The following is a 27,320-nucleotide window of genomic DNA, read 5'->3' as shown; positions in this document are numbered from 1 at the left end:
GAGTTTTGTCAAGACTGAATAATACATATAAGATGCCTGGCACATTACAGGTACAAAATAAATGCTATCTTTTTAATCCTTCCTTTCTCTTCCAATGGTAAGTATTAAGAATTAATTTGGGGACTTCCCCAGCAGTCCAGTGTAAGACTCTGTGCTTCCAATGTGAGGGGCATGGGTTCGATCCCTGGCTGAGGAACTAAGATCCCACATGCCACAGCCAAGAAGAGAATTAACTTTAAAGATTAATGTTGTGGTTACTAAATAATTTATAAAATATTAAAGTAATGTATCTGAAAATGTCTGTGTAATATAAAGAGCAACAATAAATATAGAGCATTTTGAAAGTTAAAGCACTAGATAAAACAGAGATGCTTCATTATTAATTATTACATAAATTCATTACATTAATTTTGTCCTCGTTTGCTCATCTTAATAGAGCACAGTATCCCCAAAGAAGCTATTACTTACCGTTTTTATTTGTTGAAAGTAATCTTGAACTGGATATTCAAAGGCAGCAGATCATCTAAAAGTCGTTCTAAAAAGTCAGCTTCCCTTTGAAATGCATTTCATGTCACTAGGGGGACAAGATCCTTGAAGGCAGAAACATTAATTACTCCTTTCATATTCCCAAATCCTTGCTCGTTGAAGGTGTCCTGTAAACAGTTTTCAAGCTGAATTTACTAAGTAAAAAGTCCAAACTATTTCTTATCACATGTTAGGTGACGCTGCAGTCAGAGAACAAGCACGGGATTCGGAATTTGTCTCACAGATCTGAAGAGAGGGCTCAGAATCAACCATCTCACCCTCTGATGAGACTGGGACTCAGTCGAGAAACATCATCCACAGGCCTCCTCTTTGGGGTCAGAACTAACCATGTTAATGTCATAAATGGAGCCCTTTGTCCGATGCCTCGTTCTTTGTCTCCTGTTAGCTGAAGTGTTGAAACTGCTTCAACTTCCACACACCAAACGTACAACCTTCTTCTCCTTCCTTCCTGTTACAAAGAAAGACACACCTCAGTCTCTGTAAATGCATCTCTGCCTTACCCGTCCATCCCCAATCTCAGCTGCCTTTGAAGGGAACAGAACCCTCTTTATTGAATATTCTCTCTCCCGCATCTGTTCCTCACTTGACTCTCTTCCACCAGTATTGAAAGTACTGCAGACGCTCCCATCTTAAGAAGCAAACACCAAACAAAAACTCTTCTTAACATGCTATCCTTGCCCATCTGTCATTCTGTCTCTATCCAACCGAATGCAGAGTTCCAGAGAATAGCGAGGAGAGGTAAGAAAGCCTTCCTAAGTGAGCAATGCAAAAAAATAGAGGAAAACAATAGAATGGGAAAGACTAGAGGTCTCTTCAAGAAAATTAGAGATACCAAGGGAACATTTCATGTAAGGATGGGCACAATAAAGGACAGAAACGGCAAGGACCTAACAGAAGCAGAAGAGATTAAGAAGAGGTGGCAAGAATACTCAGAAGAACTGTACAAAATGGTCTTAACAACCTGGATAGCCACAATGGTGTGGATGCTCACCTAGAGCCAGACACCCTGGAATGTGAAGTCAAGTGGGCCTTAGGAAGCATCACTATAAGCAAAGCTAGTGGTGGTGATGGGATTCCAGCTGAGCTATTTAAAACTGTAAAAGATGCTGCTGTTAAAGTGCTGCACTCAATATGTCAGCAAATTTGGAAAATTTAGCAGTGGCCACAGGACTGGAAAAAAGTCAATTTTCATTCCAATCCCAAAAAAAGGGCAATGCCAAAAATGTTTAATAAAACTCACTTTACATGCAAGCTAGCAGGGTAATGCTCAAAATCCTTCAAATCTGGCTTCAGCAGTATGTGAAATGAGAACTTCCAGATGTACAAGCTGAGTTTAGAAAAGGCAGAGGACCAGAGATCAAATTGCCAATATTCGTTGGATCATAGAAAAAGCAAAAGCATTCCAGAAAAACATCTACTTCTGTTTCATTGAGTACACTTAAGCCTTCAACTGTGTGGATCACAACAAATTGTGGAAAATTCTTAGAGATGGGAATATCAGACCACCTTACCTGCCTCCTGAGAAACCTGTATACAGTTCAAGAAGTATGGTAGAACCAGACATGGAACAACTGACTGTTTCAAAACTGGGAAAGGAATATATCAAGGCCATATATTGTCACCCTACTTATTTAACTTATATACAGAGTACATCATGGGAAATGCTGGCCTAGATGAAGCACAAGCTGGAATCAAGATTGCCAGGAGAAATAACAACCTCAGATAAACAGATGATACCACTCTAACAACAGAAAGTGAAGAGGAACTGAAGAGCCTCTTGATGAAGGTGAGAGAGTGAAAAAGCTGGCTTAAAACTTAACACTCCAAAAACTAAAATCATGGCATCTGGTCCCATCACTTCATGGCAAATAGAGGGGGGAAAGTGGAAACAGTGACAGATTTTGTTTTCCTGGGCTCCAGAATCACTGCGGATGGTGACTGCAGCCATGAAATCAAGAGACACTTGCTCCTTGGAAAGAAAGCCATGACAAACCTAGACAGCGTATTTATTAAAAAGCAGTCATCACTTTGCTGAGAAATGTCTATATACTCAAAGCTATGGTTTTTCCAGTAGTCATGTACAGATGTGAGAGTTGGACCATAAAGAAGGTTGAGCACTGAAGAACTGACACTTTTGAATTGTGTTGCTAGAGAAGACTCTTGACAGTCCCTTGGACAGCAAGGTGATGATCAAACCAGTCAATCCTAAAGGAAATCAACCCTAAATATTCATTGAAAGGGCTGATGCTGAAGCTAAAGCTCCAATACTCTGGCCGCCTGATGCAAAGAAGGGACTCATTGGAAAAGACCCTGATGGTGGGAAAGATTGAAGGCAGGAGGAGAAGGGGACAACAGAGGACTCAATGGACATGAATTTGAGCAAACTCTGGGAGATAGTGAAGGACAGGGAAGCCTGATGTGCTGCAGTCCATGGGATCACAAAGAGTCAGACAGGACTTAGCCACTGAACAGGAACAACAATGTCCTTTCTTCCACAGAAAGCCCAAGGAAGCATCAACACTTACTATGTCCATTTCTTCACCTTCCACTTACTGCTTGAGAAGCTATCATGCCAGGATTCCTTGAAAACTATTCTCACCAGGATTTGCACCCACGACCTCCTTAATGTGAAATGCGATGGGTATTTATTTGTCCTGATCTTCAGCCCTCTACAGTGTCTATCAATGCTGGCCATTCCTCCTTGTTAAAGCATAACATTCCTTGTAGATAGACCATATTGTTTTCACTTTTTTGCCTATCTCCTGCAACCTCTTAAATTTTCTCCTACATCTTTCAGTCTCATTTGAAGGTTTGTCTTTCCTTGACCATTCCTTCCACGTTGGTGTTCCACAGGTTAGCCTGCTCTCAGCTCATTTCTCACTCTCTATCTCTGGAAACCCATCCACTCACTGAATTGCCTCAAGGAGAAGTACCATGGCTGTCTCAGGCACTGTTGCATGCCCAGAATCTTGAACTTCCTGTTTAGTGCAGGCCCTGAAGGTGGCTCCCTGGTGGAGGTCAGGAGTGTGTGTGAAAAGAGTAGATGCCTGGGAAGTCCTGACCTATGCTCCTGCGGCTGCTAGTTCCCAGGAGCTGGCTACTAAATGAGCCGAACAGGAAGAATCACAACCTAGAGGACTAAAGTGTGGGATGGTCTTGTCCCAACTTTGATGACAATGGGATCATTGTCCTGGAAGATCCAGGGCCGCCCATACAGGGATCTGGGCCACGAGGACCTCACTGCAAATTGGAGCAGCATCACCTTCTGCAGAGGACTGACTTTGCACAGTAAACTCCCCCTGAGATCTGTCACATTCCAGGCTCAAGCAGGTAAAGCTCAAGAGGAAGTTATTACGTTTCATTAACACAGGATGTGGGAGTTTAAGTCATTACCTGGAAAACTCGAAAGAGAGGAGACTATATTTACACTTTGGGCAGGACACACAGTTCATAACATCCAGGCTAGGACACTTTGATGTTACATTTCCATTTCTTTTTTTTTTAGAATTTTATTTATTTATTTTTGGCTGTGCTTGGTCTTTGTTGCTGTGTGGACTTTTCTTGCCGCGAGGGGGGATACTCTCTAGTTGCTGTGTGTGGGTTTCTTACCGCAGTGGTTTCCCTTGCAGAGCGCAGGCCCTAGGGCGTGCAGGCCCTAGTTGCAGCACATGGGCTCAGTAGTTGGAGCACAAGGGCTTAGTTGCTCCACGGCATGTGGGATCTTGGCAGACCAGGGATCAAACCTGTGTCTCCTGCAGTGGCTGGCAGATTCTTTACCACTGAGCCACCAGAAAAGCCCAGCATTTATTTCTTAATGGTATTTTCCCTGTTCCCAGAGCCTCAGCAGAAAGGGAGCAAACAGCAAATATGCTCTCACAGTGACAGTCCTGAAAATGAGTAGCAAATTTCTCTCTTGCTTGTCTTTCTCCTGGAAGTAGTCTGGCATATGTGTGCTCCCCCAAGAGCCCTGGAGGCAGCCAACACTTTGACAGGCTCAGTAAATAATGAGCGAGCGCTTTACAGAATGTCTTGTTGTATGAGGGCTCCAGACATGAGACTCGCTGTGACTTGATGGAAACCACTTGCCAAAAGACCAAAGGTAGTCTATCCTGCTTCCACAGAGCCCCTCGTATCTACTTCATGCCAGAGTCTGGCTCAGATTGGGGCTGAAAGAGAAAGCAGATATGGTTCCTTCAAGGAACTGATGGAGCATGGATGACTCCAAGAATTGGCACTCACTCGGTGCTGTACTCCTCAGGTATAACATCATCTCCTCTTCTCTCTGTCGCAGGGGGCACACATCTTCTTACCAAAAAGCCTCCCAGTTTCACCCAAAAAGCAATCCCTAGGGTCAGTCTACCCTCCTCAGCAGCTCAATAGAATCGGCAATTCTTGCTTTTCCCTTTTGATCTTTCCTTCTTCTTCCTCTTCTCAAACTGTCCCTTTTGAGCAAACAGCTTTGACCCTTGGCTGTGGAGGGGACCCGCTGCAGCCCCTCACCAACAAGCCTGTGTCCAGATTTACCCTGAATTCTGTCCGAGCTGGACAGTTTCCCCCAGGGAGTAAGACACTGCTATGCTGAAGTGTTAATTCGTGTTAACCTAAATGTATTTTTAATCTTTAAAACGGGTTCACAGACGAGTTTTTCTAAAGCTTTGAGATATGGATCAGTAACCTAAAAATGAGGAGAGGAGAAAAAGGGCTCCATTTGGAAGCTGGAGAAACCCTAATCCTCTTCAAGATGAACAGGTACCACAAAGATGGCAGCCTCTTTCCTCTAGTGGTAAACTCCAAAAGTAATCAGAATTAGGTCAGCTCACAAATAAAGATAAGAAGCCCTCATTAGACCTTGCTAGGCTTTCAAGTCAGCCAGCAGGCTCCTGGATTATTCACAGACAGTTCTGACTCAATACAACACTGTCTGGATTCATTGTCTACACACACACACATATATGAACACCCACTTCTCCCACCCACCCCCACAATTTCTTCCTGCTCCTAGGCACCTTTTGAGGAAAGATGAGCTTCCCTGATGGCTTAGACGGTAAAGTGTCTGCCTGTAATGCGGGAGACCTGGGTTTGATCCCTGGGTCGGGAAGATCCCTTGGAGAAGGAAATGGCACCCCACTCCAGTACTCTTGCCTGGAAAATTCCATGGATGGAGGAGCCTGGTAGGCTACAGTCCATGGGGTCGCAAAGAGTCAGACAGGACTGAGCAGCTTCACTGGTTCAGTGGGGGAGAGAGAGAGAGAGATCACTTAAGATGAGAGAAAAATCCCTCAGTGTAAATCTATACTTGGAAATACAAAATATTTCCCTGAGAAAGATTTCTTCTAACTAAAAAGAGCCTGAATTACCTTTAATTGAGTTTTTTTGTGTTTCTACACTCAGCAAAGATGAGGTCAAGGATAAAAAAATAAGACTCTTTCCCTCCACATTTTTTTTTTCCAAAAATGATTTAAAGAAAAAGTATATACCTGTGGTGGATTCATTCTGATATTTGGCAAAACTAATACAATTATGTAAAGTTTAAAAAATAAAATTAAATTAAAAAAAGAAAAAGTATAAAATGCAAAAGACTGTTTATAAAATAGGGAAGAACAGAAGAAAGGAAGTGAGGCAAGTAACACAAATGGAACCAGGGATGATGGCAATGAGCATCCCACAGTGAATTCTTCACTACAGCTGTTGGATGGCAAGGTGGACGCTGTGTTCTTCAGCGGACGTCAAAGGGGGCGTTCACAGTGTCCATGACATAAAAACAAACGACTGTTGAAGGGAGGTAGGACTGTCCCCTCAGGAAGTGGGAGGGGTCCTTCTATTTAGGACAACATTCTCACAGCGGACAGCACGAGTTCCATGGAGCTGCATCCTACAGCAGCCTTCTCCTCCAGGTCCCCTCCGTCTAGGCGATGACGGTGCAGCAAAATGGCCCTCAGAAGAAGCAGTTCTCCAGGGGACATTCAGTGTGACATGAGCCTTCAGGTCCTGACAAATCCTGCATGATCCAGGCTGTGAGCCATCCGAAGAAAACGATGGACTTAGTTTGCTCCACTGACTTTCTCATCGATGCTGGGCAATAATCCCCTGGCAGATATGTGGTTACCAATGTGCTCTCATCCTCAACTGCAGACCAACTGGATGTTCAAGGACATCCTTTTGTAATGCATGAAAAATGGGAGACCACAGTCCCAAAGTTCTAGTAAAATAGTGTGAACACAGTTTATAAAATAGGTGGAATCAGATGATCACTTCAGGCAAACTAGTCCCATAGCAAAAAAATTTTTTTAATTCTGCGCAGCACTCTCTCATGTGTGCCCTCCAAAATGAATTACTTAGAAATATGAGCGAAGAAAATGAGCTTACTTTTCTGTGGCAGAGTTAACGGTAAATCAGATAAAATAAAAATGGGTCGCATGCATCAAGTGGAGGAGCTTTAACTTTTAAATTTTTCTGATAATATCACTTGTTATGGTTTTCATAGCTATTCGATTTCTCCTACTTCTGTGCAAATAGGAGGACTGCACTCTCATGTCCCCTTGGGAGTTAGACGTGGCCACGTGAGGCCAGTAGATGGAAGAGCCAGTGTGTAGTTCTCCACTGTCCCATGCCCCTTTGGAATCACTGACAGTGACAGAGCCTTCTTCAGTCAGAATCTCTGGGTGAGGTCCAGATACAGCAGGCTTTCAACAACCGCCTGATTCTGCCTTTCTAGCTCACAGTCTCAGGGCTGTGTATACATATAGCACACCCACCATTTCTTATTTGGCAGCTTCTATGTTTGCTAAGGGCTTCCGCAGTGGCTCAGTGGTAAAGAATCCTCCTGCCAATGCAGGAGATGCAGGAGACACGGGTTCAGTCCTTGGGTCGGGAAGATCCCCTGGAGGAGGGCATGGTAACCCACTCCAGTATTCTGGCCTGCAGAATCCCAGGGACGGAGAAGCCTGGCAGGCTACCATTCATAGGGTCATAGAAGAGTGGGACTCGACTGAAGTGACTGAGCATGCATGTGTTTGCTACACTCGCAGTCTGAGAAGACTTTTCCTATCCTGTCCTTACAATATCCACATAAATAACTCCCTCTGATAAGGCCCAACTCAGATCGCCTCTTCCAGAAAGCACTCTTAAATCACCATCCCATCCTGGGACTGCGTGAGATACACATTTGTGTGTGTGTGCTTCCAGAACCTCCTGCACATTGTGCTAATGTTGCCCATCAAACCGAAATGGTCTGACCCTCCCTCATCTTGTTTTAAGCTCCCTGAATTGAAGTAGACACTAACCTGTTCAGAATCTCTGTTATCTCAGCGCCCAAGTCAGTACTTAACCCATAGGATGTGCTCAGCGATATGTCTGTTGGGTGAGTGAATGACTGACTTCGTAAAGGAATGAATGGAAACAAGCAAGTGTTGAAGCAAAGGAGAGACGTCCATTCCCCAAAGACCATGCTAAGATCTGCTCTCAGTCATGTCCAACTGTTTGCAACATCATGGACTGTAGCCCACCAGGTTCTTTTCTCCATGGGGTTCTCCAGGCAAGAATACTGGAGTGGGTTGCTGTTTCCTATTCCAGGGGATCTTCCCAATGTAGCAATCGAAGCAGGGTCTCTTGTGTCTCCTTTAATGGCAGGCAGATTCTTTACCACTGGCGACACCTGGAAAGCCCAAAGAACTCAAGAGATTTTATCTTTCTGGTAGCTATTTCTGCTAGTATATGATGACCACTCAATAACTATTTGCGGAATTGAATACCAGATTAAAGCCTTTTTAGTGTTCTTACGTCAAAAGTAACCACCCACTTCAGAAAGGATGCTTTATTGTGGGAGATTTGTTATTTAGGCTTTCCAAGATTTGCTTACTAACACACATGAACTCTAGTGACATCCTGGGGGCTTGTTCAGCGTGGTGACATTGGCCAAACCAATTAGCTCTCCCTTTTCATCTGTTAAATAAGAAGACAAGCCCACATATCTCTCAGTCTTTAAGTACCTCCCAGTACTGAAAAACAATACCAGACAAAATTTGAAAGGACAGACACAAAGTAGTTGGTCAAGTGGCCTTTTGGAATTGAGCCAGAAAGCAAAATCCTGGAATAAAGTAGAAATTATATGTATATTGTGCCTCCAACCTACTGATAAAAAGAATACTGGCCATTCTCATAAAACAGCTGCTATACCAGCACTCTTCCTTCTGCTTGTGAAGGTCAAGTTCATGGCGTGAATGGTGTCCCTCCTGGTATATTAACATGTTCAGACACCGGGCTGGCATTTCAGGCTGGTTTATGAAAGAACCGGAAAAGGTCAGGATTTTAGTTCTTTATCTTCACTATTGCACTGGTTATACAACAAACAACCACGGGCGGTTTCCCTATTTATGTTGCTTAGTGACAAGAGCATTCTCTCCTTCCAATAATATATATTAAAAAGGAAGAAAAAAAAAGAAAAGCTAGGTCAAACTTTCTCAAAGTCTCAGGAAATGAGAAACCACAAGCAAAACAAAGCAATAGAAGTTATTTCTAAGGGTAATATGAACTTTACTTTTTCTGATAGATCTTCTGTGGGGAGGGAAGGGGCTGAAGGACGTTGCACGATTTATATTCTACTTTGGATAAATGTGGTTGCGGTGCAAACAAGCTCTGGCTGCTGATGACCGCCCCACAGCGGTCACCCTTGGGAGGCTGAGGAAAGAGAAGTAAGTGTTGAACTTTCTCTCAAGATGAACTTCTGCATTCTAAATTAGCTGAGTAGCGAAATCCAGCCAGAAGGAGGACCAGGGGGTCAGAGGTATGCAGGACCATGAATCACAGTCAGGAAGCAAATGCTGAGAGAGTCCACCTCTGGAAGAATGAGCTCATGGTCACACTGGGGTGCCCTCTGTGAGAGCAAGATTAAACTTCCCTGGCACCAACCTTCCCCAGCTAGACGTTATGAAGAATAATAATGCTACCTGGCACAAAGGGAGGACTTGACGCTTATTCACAGTGACAAAGGGCTCAGTGAGTGGCTCACATTCTTTGCCATCATTATTTTACAGATGAGCTAACAGATTCCCTAAGCGGCCCCAGAGTCTGACACAGCAGGACTGGACTTGTATCCACGGGCCTGGCCTCCTGGCCACACACACACAGAGAAGGCTAATCAGATCTTCCTTCCTAGAAGGAAGAGCCTAGAGCAGCTGGCTGATGTCTCACTCACTCCTTCTTGTAGGGGTTCGGCAACATAAAGAAGTCAACCACCCAAAAGAACATGCACTTCTGAAAGGACACACTTTCCAGATATTTTTCTTAAATATCTCAGTTTATTGAATTCCTTGGTAGGAGACTGAGGTTCAAAAAAAAAAAAAAAAAAAATCCTAATAGCAGAGGGAAAAAAGGCACAATTATATTAGGAAGACAGGTTTCATTTTTCTTCAAAGACATTTACTTATGTTTTGAAATAACAGATAGGTTAACTGTAGTCAGAAGTGGTGGGCGGTGCCCAATATTTCCCCACAACTTCCTGGGAAAATGGACTGCATAGTGTTGTGTCTGCATGTGTGTGCTTAGTCGCTCTGTTGTGTCTGACTCTTTGCGGCCCCCTGGACTGTAGCCCATCAGGTTCCTCTGTCCAGGAGATTTTCCAGGCAAGAATACTAGAGCAGGTTGCCATTTCCTATGCCAGGGGATCTTCCTGACCCAGGGATCAAAACCATGTCTCTTGCATCGGCAGGTGGATTCTTTACCACTAGCGCCACCTGGGAAGCCCCTGCATAGGGTTGCTGCTGCTGCTAAGTCACTTCAGTCGTGTCCAACTCTGTGAGACCCCATAGATGGCAGCCCACCAGGCTCCACCGTCCCTGGGATTCTCCAGGCAGGAAAACTGGAGTGGGTTGCCATTTCCTTCTCCAATGCATGAAAGTGAAAAGTGAAAGTGAAGTCACTCAGTCGTGTCCGACTCTTAGTGACCCCATGGACTGCAGCCCACCAGGCTCCTCCATCCATGGGATTTTCCAGCCCAGAGTACTGGAGTGGGGTGCCATTGCCTTCTCATTGCCTTCTCCGCATAGGGCTGGCATAGGGTTGGTGCACAGGTGAACTATAGTGTGGAGAACTTGGCTTCCATTAAGGCCTGGGAGAGAATGAGATGGCTAACTCGGCCATTTTCACTCAAAACCAAATCTCTTAGCACCATGAGCCCCACTCTAGCACTTATTTGAAAACCATTCAGAATAGAACCTCATAGCTGTCTTTTATTCCCTGAGCTAGAATTCCTCACGTTGCCACCAGCCAATAGCCTCAACACACCAGTTTTTTCTAAGTGCCCGGCAAATACCATTCAACATTGAACCTACAAATAGGGAACTGTCCATCTATCACTGATCTATTGTGGATGATGGTCCATTATATAAAATTCCCATTTAGATTTCCTATGTTAAAAGGGAAGGTAAGTGGTGATGCAAAAGTAATTTTCCAGGGAATATTTCTCTATTCAGAATATTTCAGGCAGATCAGGATTCCTCTGCTTTTGAAAAAAAAAAAAAAAAAAGATTTGCAATGCTCTTTGATTCATCTTATCATTAGATAAATCTCTTCTTTCTCTATTACTTCAGAGTGGTCCCAATCCCCACTTTCACCCCGATCTGTTTTTAAGGCATAGACTCTTAACCTAACAAAGTAACATTTGAAATGCATCTGTAATGTATGAAGGAAGCATTCAGAAATATAAATTTTCTAAATAAAAGTGTCAAACTCCTAATAAAGTAAGATAGATTTATTTTTCTTTTGTATATCTGTAGCATAATTCATTTCCGCCATTAAAATTCTCATGTAGAATACCAAGATTCACAGTTTTTCCCCTAGGAAAAAACATTAGCCTAATTCCCCCACTTAAAATGATTTAACTTCTCAGCAGATGTCCTAAGCAGGCTTGGGCTATGTTCAGAGGCTCTCAGCAAATTAGCTATAGTCATGTCCGAGGATGAGTAGACCTTTTCAATGCCTAAAGGAGATTATTTAAGAGAAAGAAAGGAAGCAGACCAGCCCTAGAATAATAATTTGAAAACCATCTCTAAGCATTTGTAATGCCACAAAATCTTGATTTAAGGGCTGATGTATTATTTCACAGATGCAGATATACCAAAGGTCACACCACGTCTCTAAAAACAAGTGCTTGCAGCAAAGGCTGAATAAAATGCACTTTGACCATGAGGAGTATGTTAATGCTGTTTCTCAGACTCTGTTCAAAAGAGGATCCACTATTTATTCTCATTCAACATCAGGGCCTGGTGCCCTGGACCTCCATTCACCTACTGGAAGGAATGTGTCCTCCTATGGTTTTTAAGTTGTCAGTGAATGACATATAATCAATAAGCTATTAAGGGAAGCCAAGCGTACCTATAAACTAAGTTTTGTACACAAAATATAACTTATAATGGTACTTTGGGGTACATACTTCACTATTACACATCACAGTAATAAGGAATAAAATTGGTGAGTTTATGCAAATGAATTTAATTAGTAATACCTTAATATATGGGCTTGGACAGCGAGGAGATCAAACCAGCCAATCCTAAAGGAAATCAACCCGAAATATTCATTGGAAGGACTGATGCTGAAGCTGAAACTCCAATACTTTGGCCATCTGATGTGAAGAGCTGACTCACTGGAAAAAGACCCTCATTCTGAGAAAGATTGAAGGCAGGAGGAGAAGGGGACAACAGAGGATGAGATGGTTGGATGGCATCACTGACTCAATGGATATGAGTTTGAGCGAACTCTGGACATAGGGAAGGATGGGGAATCCTGGTGTACTACAGTTCATGGGGCTGCAAATAGTCAGACAGGACTTAGCAACTGAACAGCAACAGGGACGTCCCCGGTGGCTAAGCGGAAAAGAATCCACCTGCAATGCAGGAGATGCAAGAGATGTGGCTTGATCCCTGGGTCAGGAAGAGCCCCTGGAGAAGGAAATGGCAACCCACTCCAGTATTCTTGCCTGGACAATTCCATGGGCAGAGGAGCCTTGTGGGCTACAGTCCATGGGGTCGCAAAGAGTCAGACACGACTGAAACGACTGAGCACACACATGCACTTTTGTACAGTCCTATCAGTAGGAATTAGGGTTGGCTACTAGTGACAGAGAATCAAGAATAACTGAGGTGTAAAAATGATTGACATTGATTTTTCTCATTCTGGCTAGAAGATGTCTCCTTTCAGATATCACACTGAAGGTCCCTGCAGGGGTGAGATGGTGGTTTTGAAGCTTCTGGAATCAATCCTTATCCTTTAGAGGAGAATCTGAACCCAGGGTAGGATTCACTGAGGAAGGTAATCAACTGTCCTGGTTTGCCGCAACCAGTCGTAGCACTGAAAATCCCACATCCTGGGAAAACTCTAGACTTGGACCAGTTGTCACAGGTCACTGGGAGCCTCTTCTCAGCAAAGGGAGGAACACAAGTCTGGCCAGGTGACTTCGTCAAAGTTCTGCCAGCCAGGGGAGTGGCCCCCTGACCTGTCCCGGCCCAGGCCTGGTGACAGCTGTGGTCAGCCCATCCAGGCACTGTACCCCGCATCCAGGCACTGTACCCCCGCATCCAGGCACTGTACCCCCGCATCCAGGCACTGTACCCCACATCCAGGCACTGTACCCCCGCATCCAGGCACTGTACCCCGCATCCAGGCACTGTACCCCCGCATCCAGGCACTGTACCCCACATCCAGGCACTGTACCCCCGCATCCAGGCACTGTACCCCGCATCCAGGCACTGTACCCCGCATCCAGGCACTGTACCCCCGCATCCAGGCACTGTACCCCGCATCCAGGCACTGTACCCCACATCCAGGCACTGTACCCTGCATCCAGGCACTGTACCCCCGCATCCAGGCACTGTACCCCGCATCCAGGCACTGTACCCCCACATCCAGGCACTGTACCCCACATCCAGGCACTGTACCCCCACATCCAGGCACTGTACCCCCGCACGCGAGCCTTCCTCTCTCATCACCTGCCCTTGTTCCACAAATGCTTGTCAAACATTCATTCTAGGTCCATTTCTCCATTACCCTGGAAAAACGTCATTGTTGAGCCATCAAGAAGAAAAACTACCATGTCCAGTTTTTTGACAAAACCTCAGAGGAGTGGCCTTCTGGCCAAGGGTCTGTGATTTCATCTTGTTGGAGCATTCATTGTCCCCCTGGGAGTTGCAGCTTTCTATAAGTTTGCTGTGGCTGAACCAAGAAAGAAGGCATGTGCAGATTTCTACAGCAATTATGATTCCCTGAAAGATTTTGAGGAGAAGAGGAAGGCTGGTATCTTTCAAAGTGATTTAAAACATCAAAAATTTCTTCGGGTTGAGTTCCATGAAATTGTGTCACTTACCTGTGTTCCTGAACTATGAAACTAGGAGTATCTGGGTTGAGGAATAGTCTCTCAAGAAATAAATGATTAACAAATACTGTGGACACTAAAAAAAAAAAAAAAAAAAAAATTCATTCTAAGTCAGGCAACATCCAAAGATTCTGGTTCACCAGGCACAGGATTTGCCATATGTTCAGCAAAGTTTTCTTTTCCTCCCTCTTCTGTGGAAATTTAGGTCACCATTAACTGAAGAAGAGGAAAAGGCCATGGCAAAACCCCAAGTCTTCAGTGGCCTTAGTATCTGCAAAATAGTGTGAATTAATATGAAGTCATTTAGAAACAGTTTCACCATACATTAAGTTTAAAAAAATAAATGAGTTCCACAGAACAAAGTGAACAGTATAATCCTAGTCTATAAAAAATAGATGAATATTTCTTTCTTTGTTTAATATATTGATAGGAGGAAAAGGCTGGAAAAATATGCACCAAAATGTAAACGGCTATTAACTCCAAGTGGTAGAACCAGGGTGAAGCAGTTGTGATAGAGATGAGGAGACCTATTCAAAAGCTACTATGAACCACTAGAGACTGTCGTACGAGAGAAGTAAGTCAGATAGAGAAAGACAAATATCATATATTAATGCATATATGTAGAATCTAGAAAAATGGCACAGATGAACCTATTTGCAAGGCAGGAATAGAGACGCAGACATAGAGAACAAGCATGTGGGCCCAGGAGGGGAGGAGAGGGTGGGACGATTTGGGTGATTATGACAGATATATATACACTGAAAGTGACAGTGTTAGTTGATCAGTCATGTCTGACTCTCTGCAGCCCCAGGGACTGTAGGCCGCCAGGCTCCTCTGTCCATGGAATTCTCCAGGCAAGAATACTGGAGTGGGTAGCTGTCCCCTTCAAGTGATCTTCCCAACTCAGGGATCAAACCTGAGTCTCCTGCATTGCAGGTGGATTCTTTACCATCTGAGCCACCAGGGACATCCTTATATTCACTATGCTGTGCTGTGCTTAGTCGCTGAGTTGTATCTGACTCTTTGACTCCCTGTGGACTGTAGCCCCCCAGGCTCCTCTGTCCGTGGGGATTCTCCAGGCAAGAATAATGGAGTGGGTAGCCTTTCCCTTCTCCAGGGGATTTTCCCAACCCAGGGATCAAACTCAGGTCTCCCGCATTGCAGGCGGATTCTTTACTGTCTGAGCCACCAGGGAAGCCCGTACACTACAATGTGCAAAATAGATTGCTAGTGGAAACCTGCTGTGTAGCACAGGGAGCTCAGCTCGGTGCTCTGTGATGACTTGGAGGAATGGGATGGGGGGTGGAAAGAAGGCTCAAGAAGGGAGGGGATATATGTATTCTTACAGCTGATTCTCTTTGTTGCACAGCAGAAACTAACACAATGATGTAAAGCAATTATAAAAAAGAAAAAGAGAAAAACTACCATGAAGGCAGATTGTGAGGACTTGGCGGTGGATTTGCTGCAGAGGGTAAGGCAGAGGGTGCAGCCAAAGATGACAGGCAGCCTGGATGGATGGGAAACAGCGGGGCAGCCGAGAAGAACAAGGAAGGCAGAGGGAGGGGAATTTGCTTTGAGAAAATTTTGCCTTTGAGACATGGGGAACGTTGGAAGTCAAGATTTTCAACAGATCATCAGCAACACGGAACTAGCGCTTCGGGCTGCAGAGGACTAGAAAGTCATCCACGTGCACACACAACCTGAAGCCCTGGAGTGGGGGCAGAGGGGGCGGGCATGAAAAACAAAAGAAGAAAGTCAAAGGCAGGAGGGTGAGAGAGACAGCCGCACTCAAAGGGGAGGAAGAGATAGAAACTAGGTGACAGGTCAGACAGGAATACGAAAAAGCTGGGGAAGCCAGTGTGAAACCCATAAAGGCAAGACAAAGATGCAAGGGAAAAAAGTGCCCCCTCAGCTGGAGCTGCCAGGCTGGCCTCTCACTCTCTGGGCTTGGCAGAGTTTACAGCTGGAGAAAAAGCGGTCAGCTGCCCCCTCCCTCCTGCCGCAGATAACCAGAGGTGCACCTGTAACCTTGAATGAAGTTCAAAGTTTTGGCTATTACTCTGAATCAGACATCTTAATTACCTTTTAATACGTGAAGTAATAGTACTGGGAGACCTTTTATTACCTGAAGGTGACCATAAAAGCCATGGTCATCCAGGAGCAAGAGACCAATTAGCTCCACAGCACAAAGAAAGACAAAAATAAAATTACTTCATAATTACACCCTGAAGTCATGCTTCTTCAACATCTCCGTTACACAGAGACGGAGCTGCTGTGACCACCACGTCTCCCTCAGACAGCAAGCAGGATGTCCACCAGAACTTTCTCTGTAGTCTGGGAATTGCAGCTCATTTCCAAAGTCAAAAATAGTAGTGCAGTGTGCCCCTGTTCTTAAAAGACCCCAGTAGAAGCCAGATATTTCCCTGGGGCTACGTGACTCTGCTGCCGTCAACCCATCACCTGCCTCTTGTGTGCATTTGGAAATGCACACTTTTACAATGCACACAGCTCCTGTCATTGGAGCCGGGAGTTGCTGGCTTCCTGAAGATCACTGGAGTCTCTTCTCCCTCTTTTCTACTATTCCTTTTATCTTGCTTTGTAACAAATCACCACAAATGTAGTAGCTTAAAAACACAGAGGTTCCTGAGCTCTGCACGTGAGAAACCCAGGCACAGTTCTCTGCTCAGGGTCTCAGAGCCGAAATCAAGGTGTTGGTGGCTGTGATCGCATCTGACGCTCTGGGCTCTCTTAGCTCACTGGTTATGGTAGAACTCAGTTCCTTGCAGCTGTAGGACTGAGGTCCCTGTTTCCTTCCTGACTGTCATTTGGGGGCTGCTCCCAGAGGCCATGAACCTCCCTCACTGTGTGGCCCCCACCATCTTCAAAGCCAACAGCAGAGCCCCCGTGTCCAGTCCCCCTCACACTTAGAGTCTGTTTCCAGGAGGAGCCAGGTCTTCTAAGCCCTCCCCAGTTAGGGCAGGCCCACCTCATTACTCTCCCTTTCTTAAAGGCAGCTGTGCGGTAGAATATGACCTCATCATGGCGGTAAACCATCACACCTGCAGTCTTGAGGGAGTGATGCATGGTGTACCCCCAGGGGCAGGGATCTTGGGGCTGTCTATTCTATAACACCGCCTCCAAAAAGCCAGTCCTAGGTGGGCTCCCAAAGGCTCCTTTGTGAAGTGTAAGGAAGGAGAGTTACTGGGGGGCTGTTCCTCAGTTGGACAGTCTCTGCTGCAGCAGACTTGCTGAGCTGCCTTCCTGCCTTTCAGATGGAGCTGGCAGGATGGCCAGTGGGTGGCAATAGTGATGTTTACCCCCCACCCTTTGGCATGGCCGGAGTGTGTGCGCCACCTGGGATCGCCACAGAATGCCGTGGGTTTTGAGCTGACTTCCCAGGACAGCATCCAGGAGCGCCACTGGCTGTGGGGGTGTGTTGGGGGGAAGGGGCTTCAGGTGTAGGCAGAGGACATGGGGCCGCAAGAGGCTACCACGTCAGGAGGTCATCACTCTCCCCAGCACCCCCACCCCAACCTCTAGCCAGCACTCCCAATTCCTCCACACAGGGCTATCAACAGCCAGGAGAGAACAGCCACAGCCGCAGCTTAATCAAAATGTGTGCTCCTTTCTCTAAGCCCACCTCCACCTTCATCTCAGCCACACCTGTGAGAAGCAGAAGGTGAGAGAAATGAAAAGACCAGCCACACCCCGGCAGGTTCCCTGGATGCTCCGCCTGCAGGGCTCTCAGGAAAAGGATGTGACCTGAGCCCTAAAGCAGCTAATATGTCACGTCTTCAAGTGGCCAGACTGCATTTTGGGGATTCCTGTAATACCTGAGAAACAACAGGTCCATCACTCTGGGAAGGAAATGGAGAGTCGACAAATCGTGTCGGAAGGTCAGCTTTGCAGAAAAAAGAAGCTTCATAAGTGTTTCTCACCAAGTTCGCAGCATTTAATAAACCAGTTACACTCTTGAACACTGGGAACTGTCAACTTCGGGAGGGGACATGCTCAGTTCAGCGACCTCAGAGCAGGGGGAGAAATTCAGAGAGTGGCCTGACCACCAGGGCCCAACTTTGGTGGATAATCTGGGAATTTCAGGAACGTGTGCATCCGTAAGGTTGAGTGTTTGTATTCACACGTGAGTGGGGAGTGTATGTGTGGAAAGAGAGAGGGTGTGCACATGAGGGCATGTGTTGTGTTTGAGGCCATACATGGGGCAATGTGTGTTTCTGGGTTGATGTTGATGGTACAAGGAGGCGCCTGACCCTAAGTGGAGGAGGAAAGAAATGGAGTAAGATGGACTCTAACAGGCAATGTACCATGAGCTCTAACTGGCAAAAGGACAATAAGACTTTGAAAACACGGGAGGTGGCAAAGCCAAGTTTACTGCAATGAGGATGCTCATTTAGGGATCGGTATCTTAATCCAAGGAGAAGACCCAACGTGATCTACTGTTGCTGAGTTTCCAGGGCTGCTAACTTGTTTTGCTCCCCAGCCATTTGTCTCTCTGTTGGTTTCATCCTTTCCACAGCTGTTGTGTAATGTAACCATGAATGTGCTGCTGAGCCAGCGTCCCCCAGCCAGCCCTGCTTCCACAGGAACTACTGGGAAGAGGCAGCACCGGGATCTCTGCTGCAAACCTGCCAGAGCTGGCGAACTGGGCTGCAGTGAGCTTGCTGCCCAAGGGAAGGGCAGACAGGCTGCCGTCTCCACCGAACATGTCCTTTGTTTTCCCTTTCTTGCAGATAGCACATCTTTCCCTATTTCTGAAGAAATCCATCCTCTCCCTAGTTACCTGGCTCTTTAAGAAAAAAAAAAAGGCAAGACCTGAAGAGTAAAGATAATCATTTAGGCACAAGTTGGGGCTTCCAAGGTGGTGCTAGTGGTAAAGGATCCACCTGCCAGTGCAGGAGACATAAGAGATGCGAGTTCGATCCCTGGGTCGGGAAGATCTCCTGGAGGAGGACATGACAACCTGCTCCAGTATTCTTGCCTGGAAAATCCCATGGACAGAAGAGCCTGGTGGGCTATTGTCCACTGGGTCGCAAAGAATCAGACATGACTGAAGCGACTTAGCACGCGCACACAGTTGTGCAACGGCTTTTGATTCCATAAAGAGCACAGCTTCTATTTTCTTCATCTTATGTCTCCCCGAAAGCATTTCACGATTATTTCTTGTCCTCTGTTTTCCCAATTGGATGACTTCAGTACCATCTCAGAAAGGCAGCTGTATCCAGAGTACTGTACCATTTATCAAGTTCAAGAGAATTGTGACCATCAGCAGCACCAATCTTTACAGAGAATCCTGGAGAAACAAGTTGCTAACTTACAAAGGAAGTGATTTCTCCCAGAGTGTCCCTTCACCCAGGAATAGGAGTGAGCACAGTGTCACAGATTTTCAGGAGTCAGAGTGGGAAGTCACCACCCATGCTGAACCCCCTGTCTTACTCCTAAGGAAACCAAGACCTGGAGAAGTGAGCTTCTTTGTGAACTAGTCACCAGGAGCAGAGCTGCAATTGGCTGTTAGCAACCATGCCTCCCAGCTCCAGTCTCTGGTCCTGGTTCCCCGTGGCCCCCTAGATCTTGGCCTTCTTGATACTGAACATTTCCCCTAGTGTTGGCTCTGCAAAATATCCTTATTCCAAAGCAAAATGATTCCTACATTTTCTTTATTGGATATGTAATTTAGAACTAAGATTTATGAAGCTCCACTGGGAGCCAAGACCTGTGCTGTTTCGTGCACATTGACACATTGATAGAGGTATTTTCCAAGAGGCTGTAAAATGTAGGCTATTAGTGAATGGCATTAAAAAAAAATCCATGGCAGAGAATATCTTTTCTCCTCCATATAACCACAGAAACTAGTCTACACTTCGCTAAAGAAATAAGGACTTAAAGTGTCCTTAGCTACTGAATTAGGTGGCTGGTGAGTAAATGTGGTGTAGGTGTGTAGATGTGTGTGCTGTGGCTTGTGCTATGAAAAGCTAAGTCAGAATGAAGTTGAGAGTCACAAAGGTGATAGAGGCTGAAAAAGTCTAGAAGCAGAGACAAGAGACTGTTCACGTGTCCACTTTATCTGCCCAATTAGCCATCAACAGGCAGGTCACAGACTACGGGGTCAGCAAGAGGAGTGTCTTTCTCTTCTCAAAACACATGCCTATCTGCTACTGTTGCCTTTTTCTCTGTCACTTTGGCAAAACAGCTCACCCTGGTCTGTCTCTGAAAGATGCTTAACGCTTATCTTCTTTCCCTGAAATTGAGGAAGTTTCTCTACTTTCCAACTCTAGTATGTGGGTGAGTTTGGCAAGTCTGGGGGTAGCTGCTGTCTCATCAGCCCACCCCAGACTTGCCCTTGGCCTCGAAGTGAGGAGAAATAAACCTCCAGAGCAATCCAGTCCATCCCTGAAGGGGGCCAGGGATGGAAAGAGAGTCCTGGGTGTACCATTGTTTGGTATTTTAAGAAAACAAAACACCAAAGATGATGGAATGCTGACAGGGCCAAATGACATCAGAAAGTAGCAGAAACCCCTTCCAGGAAGTGTTTATGTGGGTCTGTGATATCAAGCTAGTCTTGATAAACTAGATAAACTCTCTAGTAGTAGAGTTAAGGTAGTCCAATTAAACTCATAGTCTGAGAGATGTGGAAGGTACTTGGCAGAGAATTAAGTGGGAAATGAATAAGGTTCAAGCCTAGTGTTAAATGAGCCTTCTGAACTCAAAATCCAAAGACATGTCCTAAGTTGTGTTCTAAATTTCATGAGATTATATTCAAGGGTAAAGAGAGGCCAGGTGAAGTAAGTCAGGAAAAGAAAAACAAGTATCATATATTTATGCATATATATATGTATATGGAATCTAGAAACAGTGCAGGAATAGAGACGCAGACATAGAGGAGAGATTTGTGGACACAGGAGGGGAGGAGAGGGTGGAGCACACTGGGAGCAGCATTGGCGTGTGTGACACCATGTGTGAAGCGGCTAGTGGGGAGGTGCTGCGTAGCACAGGGAGCTCAGCTTGCTGCTCTGTGATGGCATGGCGAGGGAGGGTGGGAACGAGTCTCGAGAGGGAGGGGATAGACATACACATAAAGCTGATTCATGCTGTTGTACAGCAGAAACTAACACAACATTGTAAAGCAATTGTTTTCCAATTAAAAATAAAAAGTAAATTTAAAAAAGAGAGAAGCCAGGGCTCTCTCTGAGGAGGGCAGTGAGACCATGGATCCTTGGTCAGGAGCAGAAAGAGACAGAGACCCCATCAGGCAAGTGTGGGGTCAGGTGCTGCCTTTATTTTAAATGTTGATGTTTTGCTCATTATGGAATTTTTCTTTAACTTTGTTTATAATGAATTATTAACATATTATTTATCTTGATTGCTGACTTATTTTGCACTCCCTAAATTTAATTACAGATGAGTGTCTCACTTACCTCACTCCAGTATCATCCCAGGTAAGGGGCCTGGTACATACAAGTAACAGAAAAGTTACCATCCATTATATGTTGAATTGTGTTCCCCAAAAGATGTTGAACTGTGGTGCTGGAAAAGACTCGTTGAGAGTCCCTTGGACAGCAAGGAGATCAAACCAGTCAATCCTAAATGAAATCAACCCTGAATGTTCATTGGAAGGACTGATGCTGAAGCTGAAGCTCCAGTACTTTGGCCACCTGAGACAAACAGCAGACCCATTGGAAAAGACCCTGATGCTGGCAAAGACTGAAGGCAGGAGAAGGGGATGACAGGATGAGATGGTTGGATGGCATCACTGACTCAATGGACTTGAGTTTGAATGGACTCTGGGAGATGGTGAAGGACAGGGAATCCTGGCATGCTGCAGTCCATGCAGTCGCAAAGATCAGACATAACTGAGTAACTGAACAAAAAGATGTTGAAGTCCTAGCCTCTGGTATCTCAGAATGTGGCCTTATCTGGAAATAGGGTCATTAGAGATGTAGTTGGTTAGGATGCGCATTCTGGGGTAGACTGGACCCCTGATCTTGTGTGACTGATGTCCTTATAAAAATGGGAAATTCAGACAGAGACTCATGTGAAGGACAAAACATGAAGGCAGAGATAAGGGTGGGTCATCCACACATGCAAAGATCGCTAGCAAAGAGGCAGAAGCTAAGAGAGAGGGAAGCAGTGGACTCTCCTTGTGATCCTAATAAGGAAATGGCGCTGTGGACATGCTGATCTTAGACTTCTGGTCTCAGAGCCATGAGACGTTACATTTTTGTGGCTTAAACCCCCCAGTTCATGAAACTTCGTCACTGCAACTCTAGCAGACTAACACATCATTCTGCATCTTAGGAGAGACAGCACCCCCATGTCAGTTGGTCAGAAGGGTCCTATTTCAACCTTGTAGTCAGGAAACCTGGATCATTGCTTAGCCCAAAGATGTAACTATCAAGTCAATTGCCGAGGCTGTGGGGTAGGTAAGCTGGTTGTAGGGAGGATGAGGCAGTTGGAATGAGGCTGTGATCACTGTCAGGGCACAGTGTTCTAAAAAAACGGTGGCACCAGGAAGGTCAGAGGAAAGAGGCCCCTGAGGGCAGGTGTGTGGTTGAAGCAAGGGGAGGTATGGGGCAGGAAGGCCACTGCGGATCCCCTCACAGGATGGCTGCTCATCATGGGAGAGAATTTACCCATCTGGGAAAAGCATCTCTGAGCTCTGCCTGCATCTGACCTTGAGACTTAACAAAGCTCCTACTGTGTGTGCCCAGTGCAGCACCAGTTTCTGTGTCAGAGAGAGTGTGTATAAGAACGAGGGGTCCTATGAGAATGTGAGAATGCTACCGAGTCCATGCTTGCTCTGCTTGTCACACGACAGGCCAGTGAATCAGGCAGTTGTTGGGATAAGGAATGGCGATTCTTTTTTTCAGCTGCAGCAGGTCTTAGCTGTGGCTCTTGGAATCTTTAGTTGCAGCCTGTGGGAGTCTAGTTACCTGACCAGAGATCAAACTGAGGCCCCCTGCTTTGGGAGTGTGTCATCTTAGCCACTGGACCACCAAGGAATTTCCAGGAATAGCGACTTTAACAGAAAGCTGGCAGACTGAGAAGATGGCAGACTAGGGTCTCAAAAAACCGCCTTCCCTCAGTCCCAGTTCTGCTCCTTTTATACAGAGGACGGGAGGGGGCAGAGCCCGCAGCAGTGCCTACCAATGGCTGAGCAGGACTGCTAAGGTCACTCCCTAACTGCCGCTCGCTTGGGGGAGGGACCCACTGCGATGCTGACCAGTGGCCGAGCGGGAATCCCTAACAGCGGCTCACTAGCAGCTGTGCATCTGCCCCAGGCCCATTACAAGAAAAAGGAGAGAGATGAATAACGCAACTCCCTCAACCTTCTCTTAAGGTTGGTCTTTATGAGAAATTCATTCTTGATTTCTGAGAAGAAATTAACAGAGAGGAAGGGAGGGTGTCTCCTGGACTCACCATGAACTAAGGGGCCTCGTTGGCTCTGGCTGGCTCTGGTCACTGACCCTGTGGATGAGTGACATTGTATATCTCGTGTGAAAGTTAATCCCTGAGAGTCACTTCTTTTACTTGCACAGAACATTTTTCTCACCATTTTAAGGTTCCTCTCTGATGCTTTGAAATCTGTTGCCTTTGGCTACCACCTTGGCTTTACAGCCCAGGTTATTCTCTTGCTGTCTTTCTCCCCTTCTGGGTGGCTAGTGTGGGTGTGATTGGTAGCCTTCGCCTCATACTGCTTTCACTGTGTCCTGCCCATCATTTGTTGTGGACAGAAAGGAAGAGTAAGATAAACAGAAATTCAGGGAGGAAGAAATCACAGGCCAGACTTTGGCTCCAGCCAAAAGCACATATCCAGACCAGCTTCCACCAGAGGTGAGTGCTGGGTATGAGGGGTTGTCACATTAACAAAACTGCTCCTGGTTCCTCATGGGTCCTTGATCCCTGAGCATGTACATCATCAATCAGAACCTGAGCTAAGAGGCAAAATAAACCACCAATATTAAGTGTAATGGGCAGCTATTGTGTAGATGAAAATAGAAATATCTTAAAGTTTTCTGAAAGGTTAATCTATGATAGTGTTTCTTAAATTGAGGTCAATGGATCACTGGCATCACAACCTCCTGGGATCCTTATTAAAAATGTATATTTCTGTCCACAAGATCCATTGAGCTGGCATCTCTGGAGATGGGAATTTTAAGCAGGCTCCCCAGATGATCTCTATGCATCTCTATGTTTAGAACATTAAGTATCACATAATAAAATGGCAGGGTGTTTTCCTGCCTTGAGTGCAAGAACATCAGTGAGTCCTCTTTTACCATTTCTTGGTGGACTTCCCTTCCTCCCAGCCTTACTTTTTTAAAAAATATTTATTTGCTTATTAGGCTGTGCCAGGTCTTAGTTGCAGCATGCAACTAAGATCTTCAGTCTTCCTTATGGCATGCAGGACCTTTAGTTGTAGCATATGATCTCTTTGTTGTGGCATGTGGGATCTGGTTCCCTGACCAGGGATTGAATCTGGGCCCCCTACATTGGGAGCATGGAGTCTTAGCCACTGGATCTCCTGGGAAGACTCACCGGCCTGACTATTTTTTTACTGACTTAAATGACTTCTCCTCCCACTTCCTCAAAGTCTTCCTAGTTTTTCAGTTCAGTCGCTCAGTCGTGTCCGACTCTTTGTGACCCCATGAATCGCAGCACGCCAGGCCACCCTGTCCATCACCAACTCCCAGAGTTCACCCAGACTCACGTCCATCGAGTCGGTGATGCCATCCAGCCATCTCATCCTCTGTCATCCCCTTCTCCTCCTGCCCCCAATCCCTCCCAGCATCAGAGTCTTTTCCAATGAGTCAACTCTTCACATGAGGTGGCCAAAGTACTGGAGTTTCAGCTTCAGCATCATTCCTTCCAAAGAAATCCCAGGGCTGATCCCCTTTAGAATGGACTGGTTGGATCTCCTTGCAGTCCAAGGGACTCTCAAGAGCCTTCTCCAACACCACAGTTCAAAAGCATCAATTCTTTGGCTCTCAGCCTTTTTCACAGTCCAACTCTCACATCCATACATGACCACAGGAAAAACCATAGCCTTGACTAGATGGACCTTTGTTGGCAAAGTAATGTCTCTGCTTTTGAATATGCTATCTAGATTGGTCATAAATTTTCTTCCAAGGAGTAAGCATCTTTTAATTTCATGGCTGCAATCACCATCTGCAGTGATTTTGGAGCACCAAAAAATAAAGTCTGACACTGTTTCCACTGTTTCCCCCTCTATTTCCCATGAAGTGATGGGACCAGATGCCATGATCTTAGTTTTCTGAATGTTGAGCTTTAAGCCAAATTTTCACTCTCCACTTTCACTTTCATCAAGAGGCTTTTTAGTTCTTCTTCACTTTCTGCTATAAGGGTGGTGTCATCTGCATATCTGAGGTTATTGATATTTCTCCCGGCAATCTTGATTCCAGCTTGTATTTCTTCCAGTCCAGCGTTTCTCATGATGTACTTTGCATATAAGTTAAATAAGCAGGGTGACAATATACAGCCTTGACATACACCTTTTCCTATTTGGAACTAGTCTGTTGCTCCATAACCCAGGCCCATATCTGACCACTTCAGATATTCTAGAATAGAGCCCAGCATTCATGGGATTATTTGATAGAATACTTACCTAGAGTACCAACGTGGCACTCATTAAATACTATTGTACCATGAAAAAAAAAATTACCTAGAGCTCCTCAGAGTTAAAAAGCCTTTATACATAGAGACAGAGACTTATTCAATACCCGAGAAGTTAAATTTAGTTGAAGAACACTGCTTTGTTAAACCAAGAAGATCATCTTGGGTGATCTCAAGATATCCCACCATCTCCATGACTAGGGCTCAATTATGCCTTTTTCCTTCAAACAGTGTAGCTTTGGAAGTCTTTGTCACAGCCATTTAACCATTATCCTAACAGACTCTAGTTTTCAGACTGAATTGGGCACCTTTTTATTTTTATTAGATTTTTATTTCCTCTTTATAAAAACATGGTGAGATAAGTATTGTTCTATTTTATTATTTTTTGTTTTGTTATTGTATTTTATCTTCTCACTGAGGGTGAGAGACCCTTTGTACCTTGTCTGTAAAGTTAGGAAATGGCAAAGTTGGGACTGGGACTTGAATTCAGGTCTGTCTTCCTTCAAGACCCTGGACTCTCTCGCCAACACTGTGCCCCCTCCCTAGTGAGCAGCAAGTGTACGAGTCACAGGCAAAAAGAGGTGTGCAGAGTCCCACTAGCTGTGAGCCTAAGGACTGCCAGTTTGTTCTTTCAAAGTTCAGCCCAAGGCCCGTTTCTTCCACAAAGGCTAAGCCTCTGCCTTTAATACGGGCGGGACTGATTGTAACCACTGATGGGTATTTAGCTCTCAGACTCAGATGTAGTGATCTTCACAGGGACTTGGAGTGGACAGTAAACCCTTCCAGGGCATGGCCAGCCTCACAGTCTGGAGTCTCATGCCTCACATGGACCGCGGCTCTCAGTGGATGTCACTGCCTCCATGTGGGAGGTAAACTGGCCACTGCTTTGTAATCCTAACAGACCTAGGGGTCGGGGGGCAGAGGAAGAGAGGCAATGGGGGATTCAATCTTTTTACATCACAGTGTTCTCACGAATTCTGGGCACCATCCCAGGGGGAGGCCCACGTGGCAAAGCTAGAGAGTTTACACACTGCAAGAATAAGACCGGGCTACATGCACTGCCCTGCAGGCTGAAGTAAAGTAAACCCTGTGGGAATCCCGCCGCCCCCTTGGCTCTGCTGCTGACACTCTGTAGTGTTTTCCTCTGCGACATGTTTGTATTTCACTCTCAGTGTGTGCCCAGCACAGAATTTTCCAGTTGTAGATTTGCTATTGGTCTAAAGTAGTTCCTTCTCAAATTCTCAAACTGTACATGTTGTGAGCTAAGTGGTGCCCAAGAGGAACCGAACACTATGCAAAGACCCCTGAACTCTTCTCCCAGACCTTGAGTGACTAGACAATCCCTCTCGCTGAAGCACCTTCCAGGGACCAGGAAAACCAACACCCATTTTGCCTGTAAGTAAGAAGCTACTAGAAACCAGCTTCTTAAGTCAGTATTGGTTTTCTTGTCACCAGTATTTCTAAAACAAAATAACTCATCAATGAAAAATAATTCAAAAACTTCATAGATACTCCCTGAACTAAGAGAATTACAGAGTGGAGTCTGAGCCTTCTTAATCTTTATACCTCTAGTGACTAGCTGGACATTTTCTAGATGATCAAGAAACATTTGTTAATCTCAAATGATTTGCATCAATCCCCTGCATCAAAGCAAGACGACCGCCCCAAGTGGGAGCGCACTGCCAGAGCTAGTAGCCTCTGGGGTCCTCGACTTACAAAATCACATACAGGCATCCACCCCCTCCACTCCCCCAAATCACCTGTGCCT

General features: G+C 45.4%; 2 long non-coding RNA genes and 1 pseudogene across 5 annotated transcripts in view; 2 read left to right on the top strand and 1 right to left on the bottom strand.

The window, feature by feature from the left end:
* LOC112578850 overlaps positions 1-27,320 on the top strand; it is a 128,258-nt gene that overhangs the window by 65,635 nt on the left and 35,303 nt on the right. The gene's annotated exons all lie outside the window — the stretch shown is intronic.
* Positions 1-27,320, bottom strand: part of LOC112578851 — a 59,044-nt gene that overhangs the window by 2,210 nt on the left and 29,514 nt on the right. The window contains exon 4 of the long non-coding RNA XR_003103295.3: positions 469-994. This is a non-coding gene — a long non-coding RNA (uncharacterized LOC112578851). The remainder of the gene's footprint in view (positions 1-468; positions 995-27,320) is intronic.
* On the top strand, positions 12,499-14,397 carry LOC123329263 (annotated as a pseudogene).

Source organism: Bubalus bubalis, chromosome 14, assembly GCF_019923935.1.
Source record: "Bubalus bubalis isolate 160015118507 breed Murrah chromosome 14, NDDB_SH_1, whole genome shotgun sequence".
Taxonomy (NCBI): Eukaryota; Metazoa; Chordata; class Mammalia; order Artiodactyla; family Bovidae; genus Bubalus; species Bubalus bubalis.
The sequence above is the reverse complement of the archived record's forward strand: the minus strand, read 5'-3'. Positions and strand labels throughout refer to the sequence as shown.